The sequence below is a fragment of the Mustela putorius genome, unplaced genomic scaffold (assembly GCF_011764305.1).
Source record: "Mustela putorius furo isolate JIRA1106 unplaced genomic scaffold, ASM1176430v1.1 tig00000129_pilon_pilon_pilon, whole genome shotgun sequence".
Lineage (NCBI taxonomy): Eukaryota > Metazoa > Chordata > Mammalia > Carnivora > Mustelidae > Mustela > Mustela putorius.
This window is the reverse complement of record NW_025421290.1, coordinates 36,147,316-36,167,953: the sequence shown is the minus strand read 5'-3', so window position 1 is coordinate 36,167,953 and position 20,638 is coordinate 36,147,316. Positions and strand designations below refer to the sequence as shown.

Here is a 20,638-nt window from a genome sequence, read left to right as displayed (position 1 = left end):
AGTTTATCAGTAGGTAGGTAATCATGATGCTCCTCCTTTTTAGGCTTTCTGTTTCTTTAAAAGAATTAAATCTAATGATGCCATCACAGTCTATTGATCCTTTATTACTTCCTAAACATAAAATTTATTGCAAAGAAGTTGAGGATTCAAAAGGGCCTATTAAAGTTATCTTTTACATTTTCTGAGAAATTAAATTATGTACTCCTGTTTCCTTTTCTTTCTCTCTTTTGTACGACGGCACAGATTTTGACTGAAGAACTCTACACATACACATAGCCTCCGAGTGAGGCTTCGTTGTAAAGTTCAAGAGAATCAGGGTAGAGGTTTTCCTCAGAATTGCTTTGTTGCTTTTTATCATCCTTAAAAGTAAAGATTTATTGGGGCACCTGGGTGGCTCAGTGGGTTAAGCCTCTGCCTTCGGCTCGGGTCATGATCTCAGGGTCCTGGGATCAAGCCCCGTGTCAGCCTCTCTGCTTGGTGGGGAGCCTGCTTCCCTCTCTCTCTGCCTGCCTCTCTGCCTACTTGTGACCTCTCTGTCAAATAAATAAATTAAAAATTTTATTAAAAAAAAAAAGTTAAGATTTATGTTTGAAAAGTAGAGAGGAATGCTGACCTCTTCTTTCACCATCTGTGTTCTCAAAAAGGATAAAGACATTTTAAGAGTTAGATTTTTTTTTTTTTTCAGTAAAGCTAAATCTTTTTACACTTCACATGTTTTAAATCCCTATTGGAGGGGCATCTGTCTGGCTCAGAAGGGAGCCTGCTTCCCGCACCCCCTTGCCTGCCTCTCTGCCTACTTGTGATCTCTCTCTCTCTGTCAAATAAATAAATAAAATCTTAAAAAAAAAAAAGTCTGCTAAAATAAAATTGGGATTTTTATTGCTTTTTCTCCTGGCTGCAGCAAAAAATCACTATAAACTTTGTCTTTTTCAAATGAGCTGCATTAAAACCATACTTTCTCAATACAAAACTCGTTTCAAAATCTTCAAAGTGTTCAGATATCAAAGACAAATACAGATTTTTTTTCATTAATGATAAGGAGAAACAAGAGATCCAGTTGTTGTTGTTTTTGTTTTAAGATTTTATTTATTTGTCAGAGAGAGTGAGCGAGAGAGTGAGCAAGGAAGTGAGCATAAGCAGGGAGAACAGCAAGCAGAAGCAGAAGCAGCCTCCCTGCTGAGCAAGTAGCCCGATATGGGACTCGATCCCAGGACCCTGCAATCATGACCCGAGCCAAAGGCAGACACTAAACTGACTGAGCGACCCAGGTGCCCCTCAAGGTTCTTTAAACTCTTAACGGTTTCCATTAAGTAAGTCCAGAAGCAGAAATGTGCACACATCCCAAAGCATCTTCTTCATTGGTTTCCTGTGCTTTCTTTGCATTCTGGTCCTCTTTTGCCTTATCTACTAGTGGTATTAACTGCTGGTGTTCTGCTAGAGTCTTTAATGATTCCAAAATGAAAGGCAGATAATTATACTTCCTTTTGATATTTTCAAATCTTTTTAGTTTCTGTATTTCTTCTTTAATAAGCATCTGGTTTCTGGGAACCTCTGACTGAACAGCAGTTATATTATTACCCTGATCTGTATCCACTGGTTCCTCAGCAAATTGTCTTTGTAACTCCGCTATCTTCTCTTCATATATCATTTTTCTATCAGATACAATGCCCATTAAGTTAAATCAAATTTCACCTTTGCCGTACTTTTGTACCCTTTTTTCTATGACTAGCCTCACTGCACTGACCCAGTCATCTGGAGGCGCGTACAGAAACCAATCAGTCCTTCTCTTCATCCACCTAATTAATGCAATCTTCCATTTACAGGAACATAACTGACAAAGTGAAAAGCATCTTCTTTTGCTGATGTCTTTGCACCAAATTCAGACATCTGCTGTCTGGCAAAACTGTTGTGTACGTGTCAAATCACATCTGAACTGTTGAGTGCCAAACCTTTCAATAGCTGCATCAAACTTTGTGAAAATTCTTGAAACTCTGATAAAGTCTCTCCTAAACAGACACCTTGATGGGTACAGTTCAATAACACACTTACTATGGCTTGAGTAGCACAAGCATCTTTAATTACCTGCTTGGCAAATATATCCTGTCAGGTCCAGAGTCCTGAACTACAGAGCCTGCTGGTTCTTCTCCTGGCTGCCACTTGAAAAGAAAAATTAACCCATCAACTGGCTTTAACTCTTCAAAATTCTCAGGCTCTAAACTCCTTAATTCTTCCACTTGGGCTCTTTGGCAACCAAATTCTTTAGTGAGTTCCGTCAAGATCCTAGGGTCCCTTTTTATGAGGCACCACTCCCTAGTACTGCCTGTCATGGCCCAGGCCACAGAATGCCCTGGCTGCTACCTCAGGCTCTGTCCACCTCCCAACAGCGGCCACGGGCCACTGATCTCAGTGACCTCAGCAAACCTGCCAATGAGCTCCTTATTTAGGCCCTCGTCATCCTGCCTGCTCCCCCCACAGCCTGCTTCAGTCGGTAAGTGTCTACCTTCGACTCAGGTCACAATCCCAGGGTTCTGAGGTCAGGCTCCTTGCTCAGCGGGAAGCTTGTTTCTTCCTCTCCCACTCCCCCTGCTTGTGTTCCCTCTCACTGGGCCTCTGTCAAATTTGATTTTATTTAAATAAAATCTTTAAAAGAAAAAAAGGAAAGAAAGAAAGGAAGAAAGAGAGAAAGAGAAAGAAAGGTAAACACCTAAAGAAGTTGAATTTGGAGACTACTAACATTTTTTTGAAACCTTATCTAACATTAAGCTACAAAACTGTTAAAAAAACAATAGTACATAAAAATAAAGGATAAAAATTTCATTTATTTTAGTGTCTATTTGGTAGAAATACAAGAGACAGAGAAGTAGCATCATAGTCTTTACACTAAAGACAAAAATCTCACCAGGAAGACTACAGAGAAAGGGAAGAATGTATCGTGTGCTAGGCAAACAGACATGAAACAAACGGATGCTGAGTATCCACCAGTGTGTGCCAGACATCCAGGCCCTGGACACACTGTATGGAACAAAAGAGACAAAACTGCCTGCAAGAGGCGTACATTCCAATGTGGGAGGGTGGACAATGAGAAAATAAATACCCCACTCGGCTGGTGTGTGAGAAATGACCTGGTGAGCCGAACACGATCTCCACAAAGTGCACGGCCCAGAAAAAGAAGCACACCTGCCATTTCCTAGGGCAGAGTGAACCAGCAGGTGGGAACAGAGCCAGTCAAGGGAGTGTATGGTACAGAAGGTCCACAAGGGGCCAGATAACAAGGGATTCACAGTCTTCACTGTAAGGAAGGCTCTGACTCTGACTCTGACTTTGACTTTGAGAAGCAGAAGAGTCGCTGGGAGAATTCTTAAACAGAAGATTGATAAGCTCTCTGGTGTTTCCACAGGATCATCCTGACCGCTGCATTTAAAGAGAGGTGAGGACAGAAGCAGAGAGGTCGTGGGAGAGGACAGTGGCTTGGACTAGGGTGACAGCAACAGGTATGAAAAGCAGATGGGGGGTATATTTTGAGGGTAGATAGAAATGTTGCAAATCGTTAAAGCGCATAGAAGATACATAATAAATATTTAACAAATGAATGAATCCTGGATAGGAAGAACAATCTGGACTAGAGTACTCAGGAAAGATATCCAAGAGTCATCATGCCGCACTGAACTCTCTGCATGGAGGTCTCCTACTCCTCATTTTAAGCATCGTTAATTTATCTTAATTCTTCCAAATAATTTTTTCTTGATCCTTCTATAACTAGTAAATCCATGTGAAAATAGAAGTCTAAGTTAAGCTAGTAACAGTGGGGATACAGAGTAGCAGAGAGGTTCAAAGATAATAAGGAGGCACAATCTAAAGGCCCTGGTGATTAAAGATATGGAATGTAGAAGCAAAGAAAATGTAACAGTGATTTCTTGTTTGGACAACTTCATAAATAGTGATGCCATTATTTGAGGGAACACAAAAGAAAAAGCATGTCTGAGGGCAAACAAATGGAAAAGCCTAAAAACTTTAGAGAAACAAAACTCAATTTGGGGGCTCAAGTATTTTTAAAGTCTAAAGGTTTAAAATTAAGTAGGTCAAGCCGACTACTTCTAAACTTAGATTGGCATATTTAAAGTTAATTACTGTTTGGAATGATGAGAAGATTCTGGAGATGGACAGTGGTAACGGTTGTACAATGGTGTAAAATGTACTTAATGCCAGTGAACTGTAGACCCCAAATTAGCTAAAATGTTAAAAATTTTATGTTACATATATTTTACCACAATGTTCACTCACTAGAGGTCAAGGTTCTTTTTAATGAGATATTAATTCACATTCTATACAGTTCACCCATTTAAAACATGCAATTCAATGTTTTTAGTATATCTGCAGAATTATGCAACCATCATAATCATTAACTTTAGAACATTTTTATTGCCCCCCCCCCCCGCCAAGAAACCAGCACACATCGGCAGTCAATCATTCCCATTTCATCCCAATCTTCCAGCCTATATGTCAGGTATAAACAATACTTTTTTTGTTTTTGAAGAATGCAATATAATTTATCCCAAACTCACCTTTTTCTATGTAAATAAAAGACTTAAGGGATAAATTCGAAAAAAGTCCACACCTCTTAAAACCCTAAGTCCTTCTCCACCATTAGCTTGGTGGTAAATACACAGCTCTACTAACAAAAATTCCTGGACAATTTTTCTGCATTTTAGATGAAAATCATACAAATCACTAAATATGAGCAATTTGTTTTTCATTTCCATTTTGTTTTGTTATTTTCTACCAATATTTTGTGTATTTCTAAGCTTGAAAAACTTCATAGGAACCAAGAACACTATGAAAGATGAAGGACAGGGTGCTTGCGTGGCTCAGTGGGTTAAGCCTCTGCCTTTGGCTCAGGTCATGATCTCAGGGCCCTGGGATGGAGCCCTGCATGGGGCTCTCTACTGAGCAGGGAACCTGCTTCCCCTCCCCCCCCCCCCGCCTGCCTCTCTGCCTACTGGTGATCTCTTTCAAATAAATAAATAAAATGTTAAAAGAAAGAAAGAAAGATAGATAGATAGATAGATGAAGGACAGAAGTAAAAAAAAATCAGGTTATGGAAAAATTTCTGGCACCTTTTAAGACATGTCTCTACTCTGTACATCATTAATTTGTTCTTTTTATAAGTTTCTGTTTCTGTTCTTACACCTTTCGTGTGTTGTCTCCTGACCTCAAAACAAACTGCAAACTCTGAGGGCAAATACATTTTTCTCCCCAGCATGTCCCCCCAAAATATACAAACATTCAAATTGGTCTGAGAAAATGGAAACCCTTTTATGTGTTCAAATTAATTCAGATTTACAGCTGAATTACCTATATTCAATTACACTAAGGCAAATAATAATGAAATATCTCATATACAAAAAGCATTCTGACATTTGAACCTTGACATCCAGGTTCAAATTCTGGCTCCATCACTTGTAACTTTGCGACCTTGGGTAAGCAACTTAACCTCTCTGCTGCTTCACTTTATAAAGGAAGGAGAACTTTGTCTAATACTTGTTCTGAGAATTTATTTACACACTTAGAGCAGTGCTCAGTAGATAGTAAACACAGTAACATTTTCACTATTATCATTTCCCTCCATTCATGTATTTTTCCCTTAAAATTGTGCCATTTACATCTTCCACATTACATGATCTGACCCTCTAGCTTAGTTTTCAAAGATGAAATAAAGGATCCTCTTGCTTTCCCTCACTGTTTCTAGTCCTCTACTTTCTAATCTCTTATCACACTCTTAACATATAACACAGGTCACAGCTGATATTACCATCATTTAAACACATATGACACAGAAGTTTATAATTTATAACTACACCTCATATATTACATCCTCTACCATACACTACTGACTTTCCAAAGCTAGTTTTAACCAGTGTTCCCTGATCTCTACCATCACATCACCCATTAATTGCCATCCAGATGAGACCAATTACCTATGTAATTCGAGTATTCAAGATGGCAAGCAGAGGCCCTTATTTTTGAAAACCACTCCTCACCATAACAGGGATGGGACCTGGTCTCTACCAGGGCTACAGAGATTCTCTCCCCTAGTCTGAAACAGGCATACAGAGTTGCTTGTGCTGATGTTTTAAAACCTGAAACCATCAGAGAGCCATTTTTAAAGTAAGACATCAAAGCAGTAAAAACAGGTCTGAGAAAGACAGGAAATAATAACTTCACTGTTTCTTCCTAATTTCACTCCTGAGCTTTAGTCTGGACACTTCTGAAGTCAGACTATCTGGGTTTATGTTCTGGCTCCACCGTTGACTAGCTGTAAAGTTGTGGCTAGGTCACTTAACTGCTCTGAGCCCAGTTTCCTCATCTGCAAAATGGAACTGAAAATGACGATGATGATTTCACCTACTTTGTTAGCTTGTTTTAAGGATTAAGTTAAATAATACAGGCAAAGTGCTTAATAAAATGCCTTGTACATGGTGTTTAAAAGCTCACTGTTTCAATTACTTTGTTTATATACGTAACAATTTACTATTTTTATTATTTTACTTATAACAATATTTTAAGGACTTATTCTTCTTTCTTCAAATTGGAAAAAAGCCAGGAAATAGATGAGTATATATACTTTGTCTTCTAAGGAGGTACTAGAAATCTTGAGCAAAAAGAGAAAAAGAGAAAAAAAGAGAGAGAGAGATAAAGAGAAGAAGAAAGACAAATGACTCTTCTACCTCTAAAACCTAATTAGATGCCAAAAGGGGCAGAATAAAAATTAATAAAATAAAACACAGAAGGTGTTAGGAGGTATTAAGAAATGCTAGGAAAATGTTGCTTATTTTGAGATTTCAAAAAACTGAATGCTTTGCCTTAAGAAGTTTTTGAAGATACTATGTCATTCTTCATGGCTGGCACATGGTAAGTAGTCAAAAAGTGATTGCTGAGTGAACGAAATCTTATTGTGCCTTAAACTAATTGGGGGGGAAGGGAGCCAAAATCAGATAAAAGAAAAGTAGTAAGAAGTTCTATCTGGATGTGTGAAAGATCAGATAATATGCCTTAAAAAGACTAAAAAAAATGTAACAAACACAGCTCTTATCTGCTAATAAAATAAATTTAACAATGTATTCTCAATTAACTGTGCAGATGGGGGTAGAGTGAGGTACAGCAGTAATGGTGCTCAGATAACCAAAAAAGTCTCCATCTGAATTTGAAATTTACGTATTTTTTAATTTTTAAAGATTTTTATTTATTTATTTGACATAGAAGAGAGAGTGTGTGAGCCATGAGGAGTGGAGAGGGACAGAGGGAGAAGCAGACCCCCCACTGAGCAGGGAGCCCCACATGGAGCTCGATCCCAGCACCCTGAGATCATGACCCGAGCGGAAGGCAGACACTTAACTGACTGAGCCATCCAGCTGCTCTTGAAATATATTTTACTATCCAAAGCAGACTTACTTACCTTATTGCTAACATTTTTATTTATTTATTTTTAAAAAGATTTTACTTATGTATTTGACAGAGAGACACACCGAGAAAGGGAACACAAGCAGAGGGAGTGGGCGAGGGAGAAGTAGGCTTCCTGCTGAGCAGGAAGCTGGATGTGGGACTTGATCCCAGGGCTCTGGGATCATGACCTAAGCTGAAGACAGATGCTTAATGACTGAGCCACCCAGAAGCCCCATACTGCTAACATTTAACTTTGGCAAAGTCCACAAAGGGCAGTTCTGCCAAGACGGGAAAAGACTAACACCATATCCCCTAACAATATTTAGGGGAAATGATACACATGTGTAGTTGCACAGGGGGATCAGGATGACAAAAATATACGAAACATGCAAAATCCACAAATAAGCAAAAATTAACTAAGAAGGTCTGTTTGCAAACACTTTATATATACAGAAGAACAAAAAATTCAACCCAAAGCAGCACATTCATCTGTCAAAGGTAACTTTTCCCAAGCAATGCCTTATCATGGCCTATTTTCATTTCAATTACTGTTTTGAGCTTAGAAATGAGAGAATTCTAGGTAGAGAGACTGCGCCATCTGGTTATAACATGACCCCTTTCAGGAGGGTGAGGGATCTGCAAGCACATGTGTTCCAGCATAATCCTATGGAGATGTACGTTCAGACAGGCACAGAGGAGACTGCTTCTCCTCCTGAATCTCCTGTAATTATGGCAGGTTTCTGGCAATTCCACGGTTTCTTCTACTATCCTCACAATTCCCAGTCGCTACTCCCAGGCTGCAGTAACATCTGTGATGCCTGACACAGTATCAAAGGCCTTCACTAACTAATCCTACTTCTTGCCGATCATTACTGGCTGAGTTCTCAGCTCCTGCCTTGAAGAAACTTCCAGAAATCATGAAATGTGTGTCTGCACATCTGGCATACTCCATTCCTTAGTGTATGATAGTTCTATCACGTGCGCACATTTGCTGGCCATTACATACAGGTCAAAACTGATGTTAGTACACAAAACACAAAAGAAAAAGAAGACACTGCCAAGGCTCAAGTCAAGATGAGAAAGAGCCTCCTGCCCAAGAGTTACCTGTGTTCTGCCAGGGCACAGGGCAAATCTCATTGGTCTGAAGTCGAGGAGGGCAACTGGCTGGACTCAACTCTCACCAACCATGGGCAGGAATTAACAAGGAACAGTAACAGAATGGCTTGTTTTATTTTTGTTTCATTTTCTAATACCTCAGAGAGAATTAACATTGTAATACATTAGTCTTATATGGGGTGCTATCAGATGAAGGTACCCACATGAAATGCTGGAAAAATATGGAATATTGCACTTACCATAATGACAAGATTCTGATATTCAAGCCAACTTGGATATGATCATTTGTTTAGGCATTGTTAGTGCCCTCATTTACAGAGAACGCACAAGCTGACAATCTTCTCACAATGTGATTTCCTTCTCTCTCTCTCTTTTTTAAAGATCTTATTTATTTATTTGTCAGAGAAAGATTGAGCACAAGCAGGCAGAATGGCCGGCAGAGGCAGAGAGAAGCAGGCTCTCTGCTGAGCAAGGAACCCAACATGGGACTAGATCCCAGGACCTTGGGATCATGACCCAAGTTGAAGGCAACCGCTTAACCAACTGAGTCACCCAGGCAACCCGTGATTTTCTTCTCTTCATTCTTCTTAAGCACTATAAACACACAGGGTAGGGGAGGTATCCTAGCAGGACTCACCTGTTTTCTGTTCTACCCAAACTACGGAATACAGTCCAACAACCCTAGATCAAAACTGACCCCGGTAACTGCTAAAAAGGCAGTAAGCATTCTCATTTTCTTCCTTCCCATAACTACCAAACTCTTCTAATCAAGTGGTATTGCTAAAAAGGAGTGACAGTGATAAATCCGTAGACCACGTGCCAAACGGCTGACACGGGCTATCCACGCACACACAATCATAGAGACCGTACTTTCTGTGATCTATCTGTGATATCTGGGTTTTGAAAATGAGCATGGGTCAGTTTTATAAAGAATAAAAATAGATGAATACATTCACATTGGCATTAAAAATCGTGCATTTTGGATCCTGAAGACTGATCCCTGAGCAGCAATAATGCATTCGTGTTACAGATGATCTACTTTCTGGCAAACTGCCCAGGGTGTAAACATCATGATCGGGACCAACTAAAAATCAACGAACACACAGAAACTAAAATATAAAGTTAACTAACTTAATATTATAAAAACGGTTTACATTTGAAGAGAACCAGAGTTTAGAACCCAAAACTGCGTCCTCACTGCCAAGCACAATATGGAGGAGGAAAAAACAACAGGCCTAGTACAGAATTCATTCACTTAATTATTCCTACTGAGCTGGAAAACTTTGCAGGCAAATGTTAGTATTTAAAAAAGCATCAAGAATGCTGGGACAGCTGTATGTCAACTTGACTGAGCCACAGTGACCAGATATAGAGTCAAGCAGAATTTGGGTGTGCTTTGTGAGCATGTTTTGGATGAGATTAACATTTGAATTGGTGGACTGAGTAAACCTGAGTAAAGACTGTCGAGGTGGGGGGCACCTGGGTGGCACAGCTGGTGAAGCTCCAACTCTTGGGGTTTCAACTCAGGTTATGAGTTAGGGTTGTGAGATTTGAGCCCCGTGGTGGGCTCTATGCTCAGTGCAGTGTCTGCTTAAGACCCCCTCTCCCTCAACTCTGCCATCCTCCCCAGCTCTCTCTAAAATAAGTAAATTAACCTTTAAAAAGGGGGGGGGCGGGGGGACTGTCCTCCCTAATGTGGGTGGGCTTCATCCAATCCTTTGAAGGCCTCGGGAGAACAAAAGGGCCCTCTCAAACAGGAGGAAGTCCTGCCTGTGATGCTGGCACATCAGGTTTTTCCTGCCTTCAGACTTGAACTGAAGCGTCAGCTCTTCCGGGGTCCTGAGATTAATGGCACTTCGACTAGAGACTAGAATTCTATCAGCTCTTTTGGGTCTGCAGATTGCCAAATGCAGATCTTGAGACTTGAAAGCCTCCATAACTATGTGAGCCAATTTCTTATAATATCTTCTTTTCCGTTCTCCTTCTTCCTTTCTATAAAAACACCAAACAGGAAAAGCCCAGCAAATGCTTTATGATAATGATTGCAGCTTTGATGCCGCAGAAAGCTTAGGATCCTGTCCAAGAAACAGCCATTTATTCTTCTGACCAAGTTATCCCAAGCCCAGTGGGACTCAAGGGATACTTAATAGAATATTTTCTTTCTTTCTTTCTTTTTTTCTTGAAGATTTTATTTATTTACTTGAAAGAGAGAGACCGCGAGAGAGCAAACACAAGCAGGGGGAGTGGGAGAAGGAGAAGCAGGCTTCCTGCTGAGCAAGGAGTCCAGCCCGGGGCTTGATCCGAGAACCCTGGGATGATGACCTGAGCTGAAGGCAGATGCTTAAGGACTAAGCCACCCAGGCACCCCAACAGAACAATTTCTTAAACAATGGCCACACTTTTACTCAGACGTTAAAAATAATCCCCAGCTGCTGTTAAAGCTAGTCATCTTCTACTATCATCTTTCTAACTTCTCTCCTCAAATGGTCACCATCCCCACTGTTAATGTTTGAAGAATCAGCACAGAATTAGAAAGAGTACTAACCCATACAATTACTGTACTTCATTTGAACAGTTTTGATTATAAAGAAGAGATAAGAACCCCCTCCCATATCAAACACAAAACCTAGGTACTTCCTTTACCCTTCATCAATGGCAAAAAATAGGGCTTGAGGGAAGACCTCACCCTGCCATCTGTGGGGTGCTGTTTAGGAATCACAGAATGGTACACATTATTCAAATCACATACAGCAGCATCTGAGACCAAAAATCTTACAGCCATACTCTCTGTACATTCCTACAAGACCAGGGTATGCTAAAGACCTAAAAACTGAGTAAGTGCAGTAAAGGTAAAGATCCATTAATGGAGAAAAGAAAACCTTTCTAGGAATAGAGGCAAACACTTAGTACTTGTTACAAATTTTGATAACTTTCGCTTACCTTATGAATCTTACGAGTACCTAGGTACCAAAGTTGATTTCCATGCCAACAGAAATATACTGACAATTAACAAGGTTAAGCCTCGAAGGAACTTCCACTCCATATTATTATTTTTACCTTTTCACATCTAGATGATACCTTAGTGTAGAGGCTGGCAGAACAGTGATGAATTCTTAACTAAGTCATCTAAGTTTCTTTCCTAAAGCAGCAGCACTCACGTTTCTCAATTATCTGTGGTCACCTTCTATGGACAGCTCTAAAGTGGGTGGAGAAGGCAGCAGACAACACTTTTCACTTATCACAGCACTCTGTAGATCAACAGGTTGTACATTTGCCACAAGTACCCAGTCAGGAAGTACTGGAAGGAGTAGGATCTCATAGCTTACTGGAAAGTGGAGAGAGGGACAAAAGAATGCCTAAACACACCAATCAACTGCCATTAAAGGTCCTCCTTTGTTCTTTAACTTCCACGTGAACAGCTGCAGAATTTCAACCTGCAGATTGAAATTAAGATCGCTATGCCTAAAACTATCTTCAAGTACCAAATAGGACTAGGAAAGGAAGTAAGGGTGAGAGAGGAAAGCATGGGATGTGAAGAAAAAAACACAGTGAAGCTATTCCAACACAACCACACTGTGCTGGAATTTCAATTTATGAGTTCAGCTTTTCACGTGATTTCAGAGAAGGAAGGATAAAGTAACCAGGAATGTTATCTAAAACAAAAATAAAGGCAATATTAGCTAGAAGGCAGGGCAGACTGATTTGAATAACACATTCCCCTTAAGTACCAACTAAATTGCACTAGAAAATCTTTGTTTGAAGGTCCTTATAAGAGACCCAAGGAATAGGAACATAAATGTATCCCTGACCCACTATTTACAAGCAATTTTCGTACTCCACTGAACACTCTTGTAAAAGGGATATTTATAAGGGACTTCCAGAAAGCAGGAGCTCAGTAACTATTTAACACTGAAGCAAAATGAGTCAGGGGCTAGGTCCAGTATCTCCTAGAAGCAGCCACTATTTTGCTAGACTGGGAACAAATAAAGTGTTCAGCTCAGGCAGTTGTCAAGCTAATGAAAATCAAAGTAGGCAGCTGCCTCTCCCTCCCCTAGGGACACTGTTCCAAAGCAGACTTGGGTGTTCCGTCTCCCTACCAGATGCAGCCGAGTATCTGACTCTACTCCGTATCACTACCGCTCTTTCCCTCCCCTGCACCTCGAGTTTTTGCCAACAGCACACACTGCACAGTGATGCTCTAAAGCACCACTTACCACCCTCTCTCGAGAGTGGCAGCTTAATCCTTTAATCAGTTTCAAGGCCCAAAACTAGGATTTCCTGAGGACTGCTACAGGATGTGCACCAAGCAGCAGGGGCTAAGGCTTAAAGATGTTCAAGAGTTTCAAAGAATAGTTGCCAAAGCACCGTCAAAAACAGACAGCCCTAAACAAAAGGAAGAAAGGAGGCCAAGTGCCTTCGAAAAATTAAGGAACTGAGTTTTATTTATTTTTTAAAGACTTTATTTGAGAGCGAGAGTGAAAATGAGAGAAAGAGAGAGAGCATGCGCATGGGAGGTAGGAGGGGGCGGCGAGGGAGGGAGACGCAGACTCCTTTCCCAGCCGGGAGACCAACAGGCCAGGCTTGATTTCAGGACCTTGGGATCATGACCTGAGCCAAAGGCAGGTGCTTAACCCACTGAGCCCCTCAGGCACCCCAAGGAACTGAGTTTTAAAGGGTGCCAGCTCACTGTCAGGACAGAAAATCTGTATTTGTCCAAAGACTATCCTACTGTCCTTTGAGGCTTGAACACATAACAAGCTAATTTTAGACCAAACTCCAGGAATGAGGAAATCTGTACCGTGCTCAAGCACCCACCTTCAGATAACGAGGGTCAGCAAATAAGGCAACTGCTGGTAAAGGCGAGGCTTGGAATGAACCCAGTAGTTGCAGAGGTGGAAGACAAGGCCATAGTGAGTTTCATGAGCGAATCAGTATTGTACTTTTAAAAGTGTATAGCGGGCAAGGCCATCTGTAGGTTCCGTACTAAAAAATTTGATTCTGAATTAACAGGCCATTTTAAAAAAGTGAAACAAATATAAATGCACCTAGACTTAAAGAGCCAACCATGGGTCTCTGAATTCTTAATTCTCTTTCTCTCCTCCAAACTGATTTCTGAGTTCTCCACCCATGCCTCTGATTCATTGCGCAAGGATCATCAGCTCTCTAGAAGAAAGCATCAAATCGTCCAGATTTCCAAAAATGATGAAAACTGGCAACTTAGTTTTTACCACCAAGTTCCTGTTCCACAAGCCAACATGTCGCTTATTTTTCTTTCAAAAGAAAGAGACCATATGTCTGGCCTTCCAATTTCCTTTCCTTCCCAAATTACCACCTCTCAGTAGAGAAGCTCTTGGTTTCCTTTGGTGTAAACAAGCTCAAGCAAACAAACGGTCCTTAAATCCCTTAAAAAATTAGTTTGCATTTTAAACTGAGATTTTCAGGGCACCTGGGTGGCTCAGTGGGTTAAAGCTTCTGCCTTCCGCTCAGGTCTTGATCCTGGGTTCCTGGGATCAAGGGAGCCCTGCGTTGAGCTCTCTGCTCAGTGGGGAGCCTGCTTCCCTTCCTTTCTCTCTGCCTACTTGTGATCGCTGTCTGTCAAATAAATAAATAAATAATCTTAAAGAAAAATAAAATAAAATAAACTGAAGTTTTCTTTAAAGTGCATACTCTAGGACCCTGTCCATAAGACTTCGTGGTCGGTAGAGTGGACTAGAATCCTCATTTCTAACAAGCACTACATCAGTCGTGCTCAACCCTGGCTACATATTAAGATCTGAGGTGCTTTTAAATAACATCCTGCAGGGGCCTCACCCTCTAGAAATTCAGAGGGTCTGTTAGGGGCCCTGACAACAGCAGTATGATTAATTTTGAAGCTTTCATCTGTGTAAGCAAGGTTAGGAACCACCACACTAACAGTGCCTCTGATGCAAGGTGGTCCATGGACAAAAGTTTGAGAACATAGGCCCACAAGAGTATACCTGAATGAGGTTCTTCTGAACCTCGCTCCACCACCAAAGCAGATGGCAGGTGGAGTAAAATATTTGGATAATTTTTTTTTTTAAAATCAATTCTTCTTCAGAAAGCTCTCAAATCTGGCAAGCCTTCAGAAGGGTATCTGGTTCTTAATGGAGATCAGAGTCCATACATCTTCTCACTTGTTTATAAATACTACGTATTCTTGTAGCAATAAATAGCAAAGCTGATGAAAAACTAGGGTCAAGTCTCTTAGACAAGGTCCTTCGAAATAATTCTGGGGGAAAAAAGCACTTCAAATCATGCTGAGGTTTAGAAAGTTGTTCTACTTCAAACAAAACAGAGCCTGGATTATAAGGTTCACAAATTCAATCAAGTCGTAAGAATAGACTGAAGGAACGGTCCTAAGTTTCAGCTAAACGGTAACTGAATAAATCAAATTTGGGGGGGAAAATCTTTAAAATAAATCTCATTATGAAATATAAATAAGGTAAATGACCCACTTCGGTCTTAAAAAGCAAACAACTCACGGTACTTTAATTAAGAATTAGTTTCTTTATATCATCTTACTAAATCTCCAAAATGAGATACATCTAGTACAGGACTCCTTTCCTGTCCTAGGGGAACAACCTCAAACTCTTTATTTATGCTTTGCACTAAGAAAAATATTCTACTAAATGAACAAGTCTACATTTGTTCAAAGGTTAGCTCCCAGGCCTGCCTGCTGCCTGTGGGCATCTTACTTAACAGCCAGCTTCAAACAAACTCTCAAACAAGGCACAAAAGGAGAGAGAAACAGATAGGTAAATGCCCCCACAAGGCTTTCATTTGTCTGGCTGATCACTCACAACTAAATTTAGCTATGTTTTGGAAAGTTAGCAGACCAGAAATCAGAAAATTAGAAAGAGTTCATAAATTTTTAATAATTTATGGTTTAATAATATGTTAATATTATTTAATAATATTAATGTTTTAATAAAATGTTAAATGTTGGGCTGGCAGAAAGGGCTACTTAAGATGGCAAAAGTTCCCACCACAAGACCTGAGCTCCGACAGGAGAACAAAGGCCCAAGCAGGAATCTGAGACCCTCCCGCCCTGGGCTCCCGTGGACCAATGGGACCCTGACAAACAGGAATCTTGAGATCCTTGCCCTGGGCTCCAGTGGACCAATGGGACCCTGAGGAGCAGGCGAAATATCCAAATAAGGGAAACTTGCCAAAAGATCCCTGAGCTCTCCCCTCCAGACCCCTTAAAAGCCCCCTCCTCCCGGCCTTCGGTGCGACTTCCGACTTCCGCCACTCTGCTTTCCAGAGTCGCGAAACCTCGCCCGAGGGTGCCCACCTCCTCCCCGCGCAACTTTCCTGGCTCCCCTTCTCCTGAGCCCTGAAACTTCGCCGGAGAGCGTTTTTAATAAATCTTGCCTTGTACCCACTTTGCCTGGTGTTGTGTTTATCTCGCCGGAAAAAACTTTACATTAAATATCCTTAATGCAACTTTAGAAGAAGTGGATGCAGTTCAAGAAAGCCACATTCCTTCTATTCAGAGACACGATATTGAGAAAGCTTCTACAGTTTATGGGTGCAAATTTCTCCACCATAAAGTGGTCATATTGCTTGCTGACTTTAGAAAGCTTAAACCATTGGTTAAAAAGCCCTTTGGGCTAGATAATGATGAAGCTAATTTACAAAAGGAAAATCTTTCTTTTCCTTTGATAGCTGGTAATTTACAAGAGTGATAAGCTTCTTCTTCTTCTTCTTTTTTTTAATTTATTTATTTGACAGACAGATCACAAGTGGGCAGAGAGGCAGGCAGAGACAGAGAGAGGGGGAAGCAGGCTCCCCGCTGAGCAGAGAGCCTGATACAGGGCTCAATCCCAGAACCCTGGGATCATGACCTGAACTGAAGGCAGAGGCTTTAACCCACTGAGCCACCCAGGTGCCCTTAAGCTTCTTTTTTTTTTAAAGAGTGATAAGCTTCTATAGAAAAAATCCACTTAGAAATATTGATAAGGAACATAAGATTAATAAGATCTGAGTTTGTTTCAAATAATTAGCTAGTTTTAAGGAAGTTTACGATTTTGGTATGTGTGTGTTGGGGGAGGGCGTTCAGTAGTAAGGAAGGAGCTTTTTGGAGAGGAGACTTAAGGAGGAACCAGAGGAAGGGGGAATCTGAACAAAGGAAGAATTTGCCTGTTTCTCTAAGACCAGCCCTTCTCTGGAATCCTATCTTTACCACTAGATGGTGTACATTTTATCAAAGACAGAGATCATGCGTTGTTTAACCCTGCACTGGTCAACTGCAAACCCACCACAGGGTACAGAGGAGATGCTTGATGAATGTTTTATAAATGTGGAATCCAACAATTTTTAAACAGCATCTTAGGCAGTCAATTATAAAGACAGGAGGTAATCTAATCTGATTCTTGGTGTCAGATACAATGCTAAGCTATAAGTAACCAAAAAAACTGTGTTTAGGGGCAGCTGGGTGGCTCAGTCATTAAGCGTCTGCCTTAGGTCTGGATCATGGGCCCAGGGTCCTGGGATCAAGCCCCATATGGGGCTCCCTGCTCAGTGGGAAGCCTGGTCTCCCTCTCCCACTCCCCCTGCTTCTGTTTCCTCTCTTATTGTGTCTGTCAAACAAATAAATAAAATCTTTAAAACAAAATAAAAAAAACTGTGTTTATTAGAAGCCTTGATTTTTATTTACATGAACTTCTAATAGCGAAATGAACAAATTAGGTAAAAGCAGATTAATGAAGAAGAAAGTGGAAGCCAACAGTCCTGGGCTCAGAAAGCATTGGGGTGTCCAGGCTCTGCCCATCAGCCAAACACAACAAGTGGATACAACAGCTGTCAGCGCCCCCCCCGCCCCCCGCAGAGAAGCAGGAAATTCTCCCTGTGCCCGCCCTCCCCCACCAAGATTGTTTTAATAGTCTGCCTCCTTAGCAGGGGACTCGTGGAATGCTTTTTTTTTTTTTTTTTAAAGATTCTCAATTCTCCTAAATCAATTTTTGACAGTTCCTGGGATTCTCAAGTTGATCATTTAACACATCATTAACAAGTCTATTATAGGAATTAATTCAAATGAGCCAAAACTAATTTTAATTAAATCTCAATCTGCCCAAGGTATTCTTTTTTTCTCCTACACCAACAGGCACCTAAATAGGCCCAGTTCTTTCAAAAATAAGAAGTAGAAAAAGTGCAGTTTTCTGGAAAATTACCTGTCATTTTAAAAAAAGATTCTATTGGGGCGCCTGGGTGGCTCAGTGGGTTGGGCCTCTGCCTTCAGCTCCGGTCATGATCTAGGCATCCTGAGATAGAGCCCCGCATCAGGCTCTCTGCTCAGCAGGAGGTCTGCTTCTCCCCCCCCTCTGCCTGGCTCTCTGCCTACTTGTGATCTCTCTCTCTCTCTCTCTCTGTCAAATAAATAAATAAATAAATAAATCTTTTAAAAAAATAAATGAATATTTAACTTTAAAAATATAAACAAATAAATAAATATATAAATAAGATTTTATTTATGTTCTTGAGAGAGAGATGCACACTGGAGCCAGAGGGAGGGACAGAGGGATAGGCTGACTCCCTGCAGAGCAGGGAGCCTGAGGACACAGGGTTCCATCCCCCGACTCCGGGGTCATGACCTGAGCCAAAGGCAGACGCTTAAGCAACTGAGCCACACACGGGTCCCACTTGTCATCACTTTTAAATTAACCTAGTAAAGTGTACCTATTTATTTCATTCCATGATTTGGCCATTTGATTTAACATCCACCTACTGAAGCTTTAAGAACCCACCATTTTCTAATAGTTACGGATCACGTGTGCATTCATTCAGTTATTCAGCAAATTTATCAAAAGCCTACTGGAAGTCAGACACTAAGCTGGGGGCTCTTCATGTTATTAATTACATCTCTGGCCAGAAGTAAAATACAACTAAGCACAGCTCTGGAAAATTGAAGAGCACAATTTTAATTTCTTTACTCAGACATGTTTTGCCTTGACTCGTAAATAGATCTTACAGCTAAATTTCCATTACTGGATGGATGTGTGTGTGTGTGTGTGCGTGTGTGTGAAGTGAAAGCTTTTTCTTCCCCCTTTACTGGCTTGCATTTAATTTACTTTTAACCCTTAAGTTTTTAAAAGTGAAATTAATCAAAAGGCAAGGGTCTGGGAAATTCTTTTCCAACACTTTCCGTAAACTCCAATTTTAGACACTTTGGAATAAACCAAGATCTTCATTGTTGACAAGGTTTATGTGAGTTGCAGAAATTTCCCCCCTTTTAGCCTGTACTCCCCCATTCAATCTTGACTGCCACAATGAGACAGACAGAAAGCGCGAGGACTTTTTTCTTGCATCTCTAGTGGAAACCTTAGCAGCAGACAGGAACTGCTCCAGGTCTGTCAAATGGATGCATGAGAACATTTCTTAACAATCAACCATGTATACTTTGTGTGTATGTTTAAGCCTTACTTTCAGTTGTATTTTATTTTTATTTATTTTTATCAACATATAATGTATTATTAGCCCTAGGGGTACAGGTCTGTGAACCACCAGGTTTACACACTTCACAGCACTCACCATTGCACATACCCTCCCCAATGTCCATAACCCCACCACCCTTTCCTTACCCCCCACCCCCTGGCAACTCTCAGTTTGTTTTGTGAGATGAAGAGTCTCTTTATGGTTTGTCTCCCTCCCGATCCCATCTTGTTTCATTTATTCTTTTCCTACCCCGCAAACCCCCAACACTGCCTCTCAACTTCCTCTTATCAGGGAGATATGATATTTGTCTTTCTCTGATTGACTTATTTTGCTCCGCATAAGACCCTCTAGTTCCATCCAGGTCATCGCAAATGGCAAGATTCCATTTCTTTTGATGGCTGCATAGTATTCCATTGTATATATGCAATAGTATTTTAAGCAAGATGTATTTAAGATTTAAGCAAGATTTATTCCCATAGGTTTTCATGTACCGTGGAAGCTGATAACAAAAATGTCTTAGTCATAAAAGTAACATATTCATATGGTAAAATAAAATCCAAGCAGTACAGAATATTAAATGTAAAGTACAGAAGTCCCCCCTCCCCTCCTCAGCCAGCCACCTCCTTTCCCATCCCAGGAACCAGTGCCAGGTTCTCCTTCGGGCATCTCCGACAGCTAGCACTACAGAGCTCAATGGGCTTAGCCCTCTGCTTCCCCTTCCAGCAGCCCTACCTGGTGGTGTGGTGAGACAGCTGTGCTCTGGCTATTTTCCATGTTTTCTTGAATAATCACCACCAAGCTTTGTTTTTAATTCTAGCGGCCAGTCACCTTCATAAACCTAAAGCCGATTTCTTCACTTCAAAGTTAGTACCCACTAACTTTCCACCAAGTACATAATAGAAACCGTCACACTTCCATGTCCCTCACCTTCCTTTACCCCTTTCCACACCTCCAGTCTGCTACTGTTTACACTGTCAAGATTTTTCTTATTTATACCCAGTTTATAGCCACTGCTAAACTTCCCATGCTTTACCTGTAACTGACCCTATAAACTCGAAACTAATTAAAAGCAGTAATATGATTTTACTCCACTTGTGTTTTTTCTTCTTCTTTTTTTTTTTTTTAAAGATTTTATTTATTTATTTGACAGACAAGAGATCACAGGTAGGCAGAGAAGCAAGCAGAGAAAGAGGAGGAAGCAGGCTCCCCGCTGCGCAGAGAGCCCGACGTGGGGCTCGATCCCATATCATGACCTGAGCCGAAGGCAGAGGCTTTAACCCACTGAGCCACCCAGGTGCCCCTTACTCCGCTCGTATTAAACAAAAGAAAGTCTTCCAAGTATCAAAGCTAAGTGATTTCTTTTTTTAACCCTTAACAATTCAAGTCACATTTTAGTTTATTTTTTTAAAGGCTTTTATTTTTTATCTTTTTAAAGATTTAATTTATTTATTTGACAGAGAAAGAGAGAGACAACATGAGAGGGAACATAAGCAGGGGGAGTGGGAGAGGGAGAAGCAGGCTTCCCACTGAGTAGGGAGCAGAGCCTGATGCGGGGCTCGATCCTAGGACCCTGGGAAGATAACTTGAGCTGAAGGCAGATGCTTTAATGACGGAGCCACACAGGTGC

The 20,638-nt window shown here is 40.8% G+C and overlaps 1 protein-coding gene, 1 non-coding gene and 1 pseudogene across 2 annotated transcripts in view; all 3 read right to left on the bottom strand.

The window, feature by feature from the left end:
• SPTLC2 (serine palmitoyltransferase long chain base subunit 2) overlaps positions 1–20,638 on the bottom strand; it is a 110,376-nt gene that overhangs the window by 29,142 nt on the left and 60,596 nt on the right. The gene's annotated exons all lie outside the window — the stretch shown is intronic.
• LOC101692747 lies at positions 1,211–2,572 on the bottom strand (annotated as a pseudogene).
• On the bottom strand, positions 18,812–18,943 carry LOC123390580. The gene has a single exon (XR_006605127.1). It is a non-coding gene; the product is annotated as a small nucleolar RNA SNORA31 (small nucleolar RNA).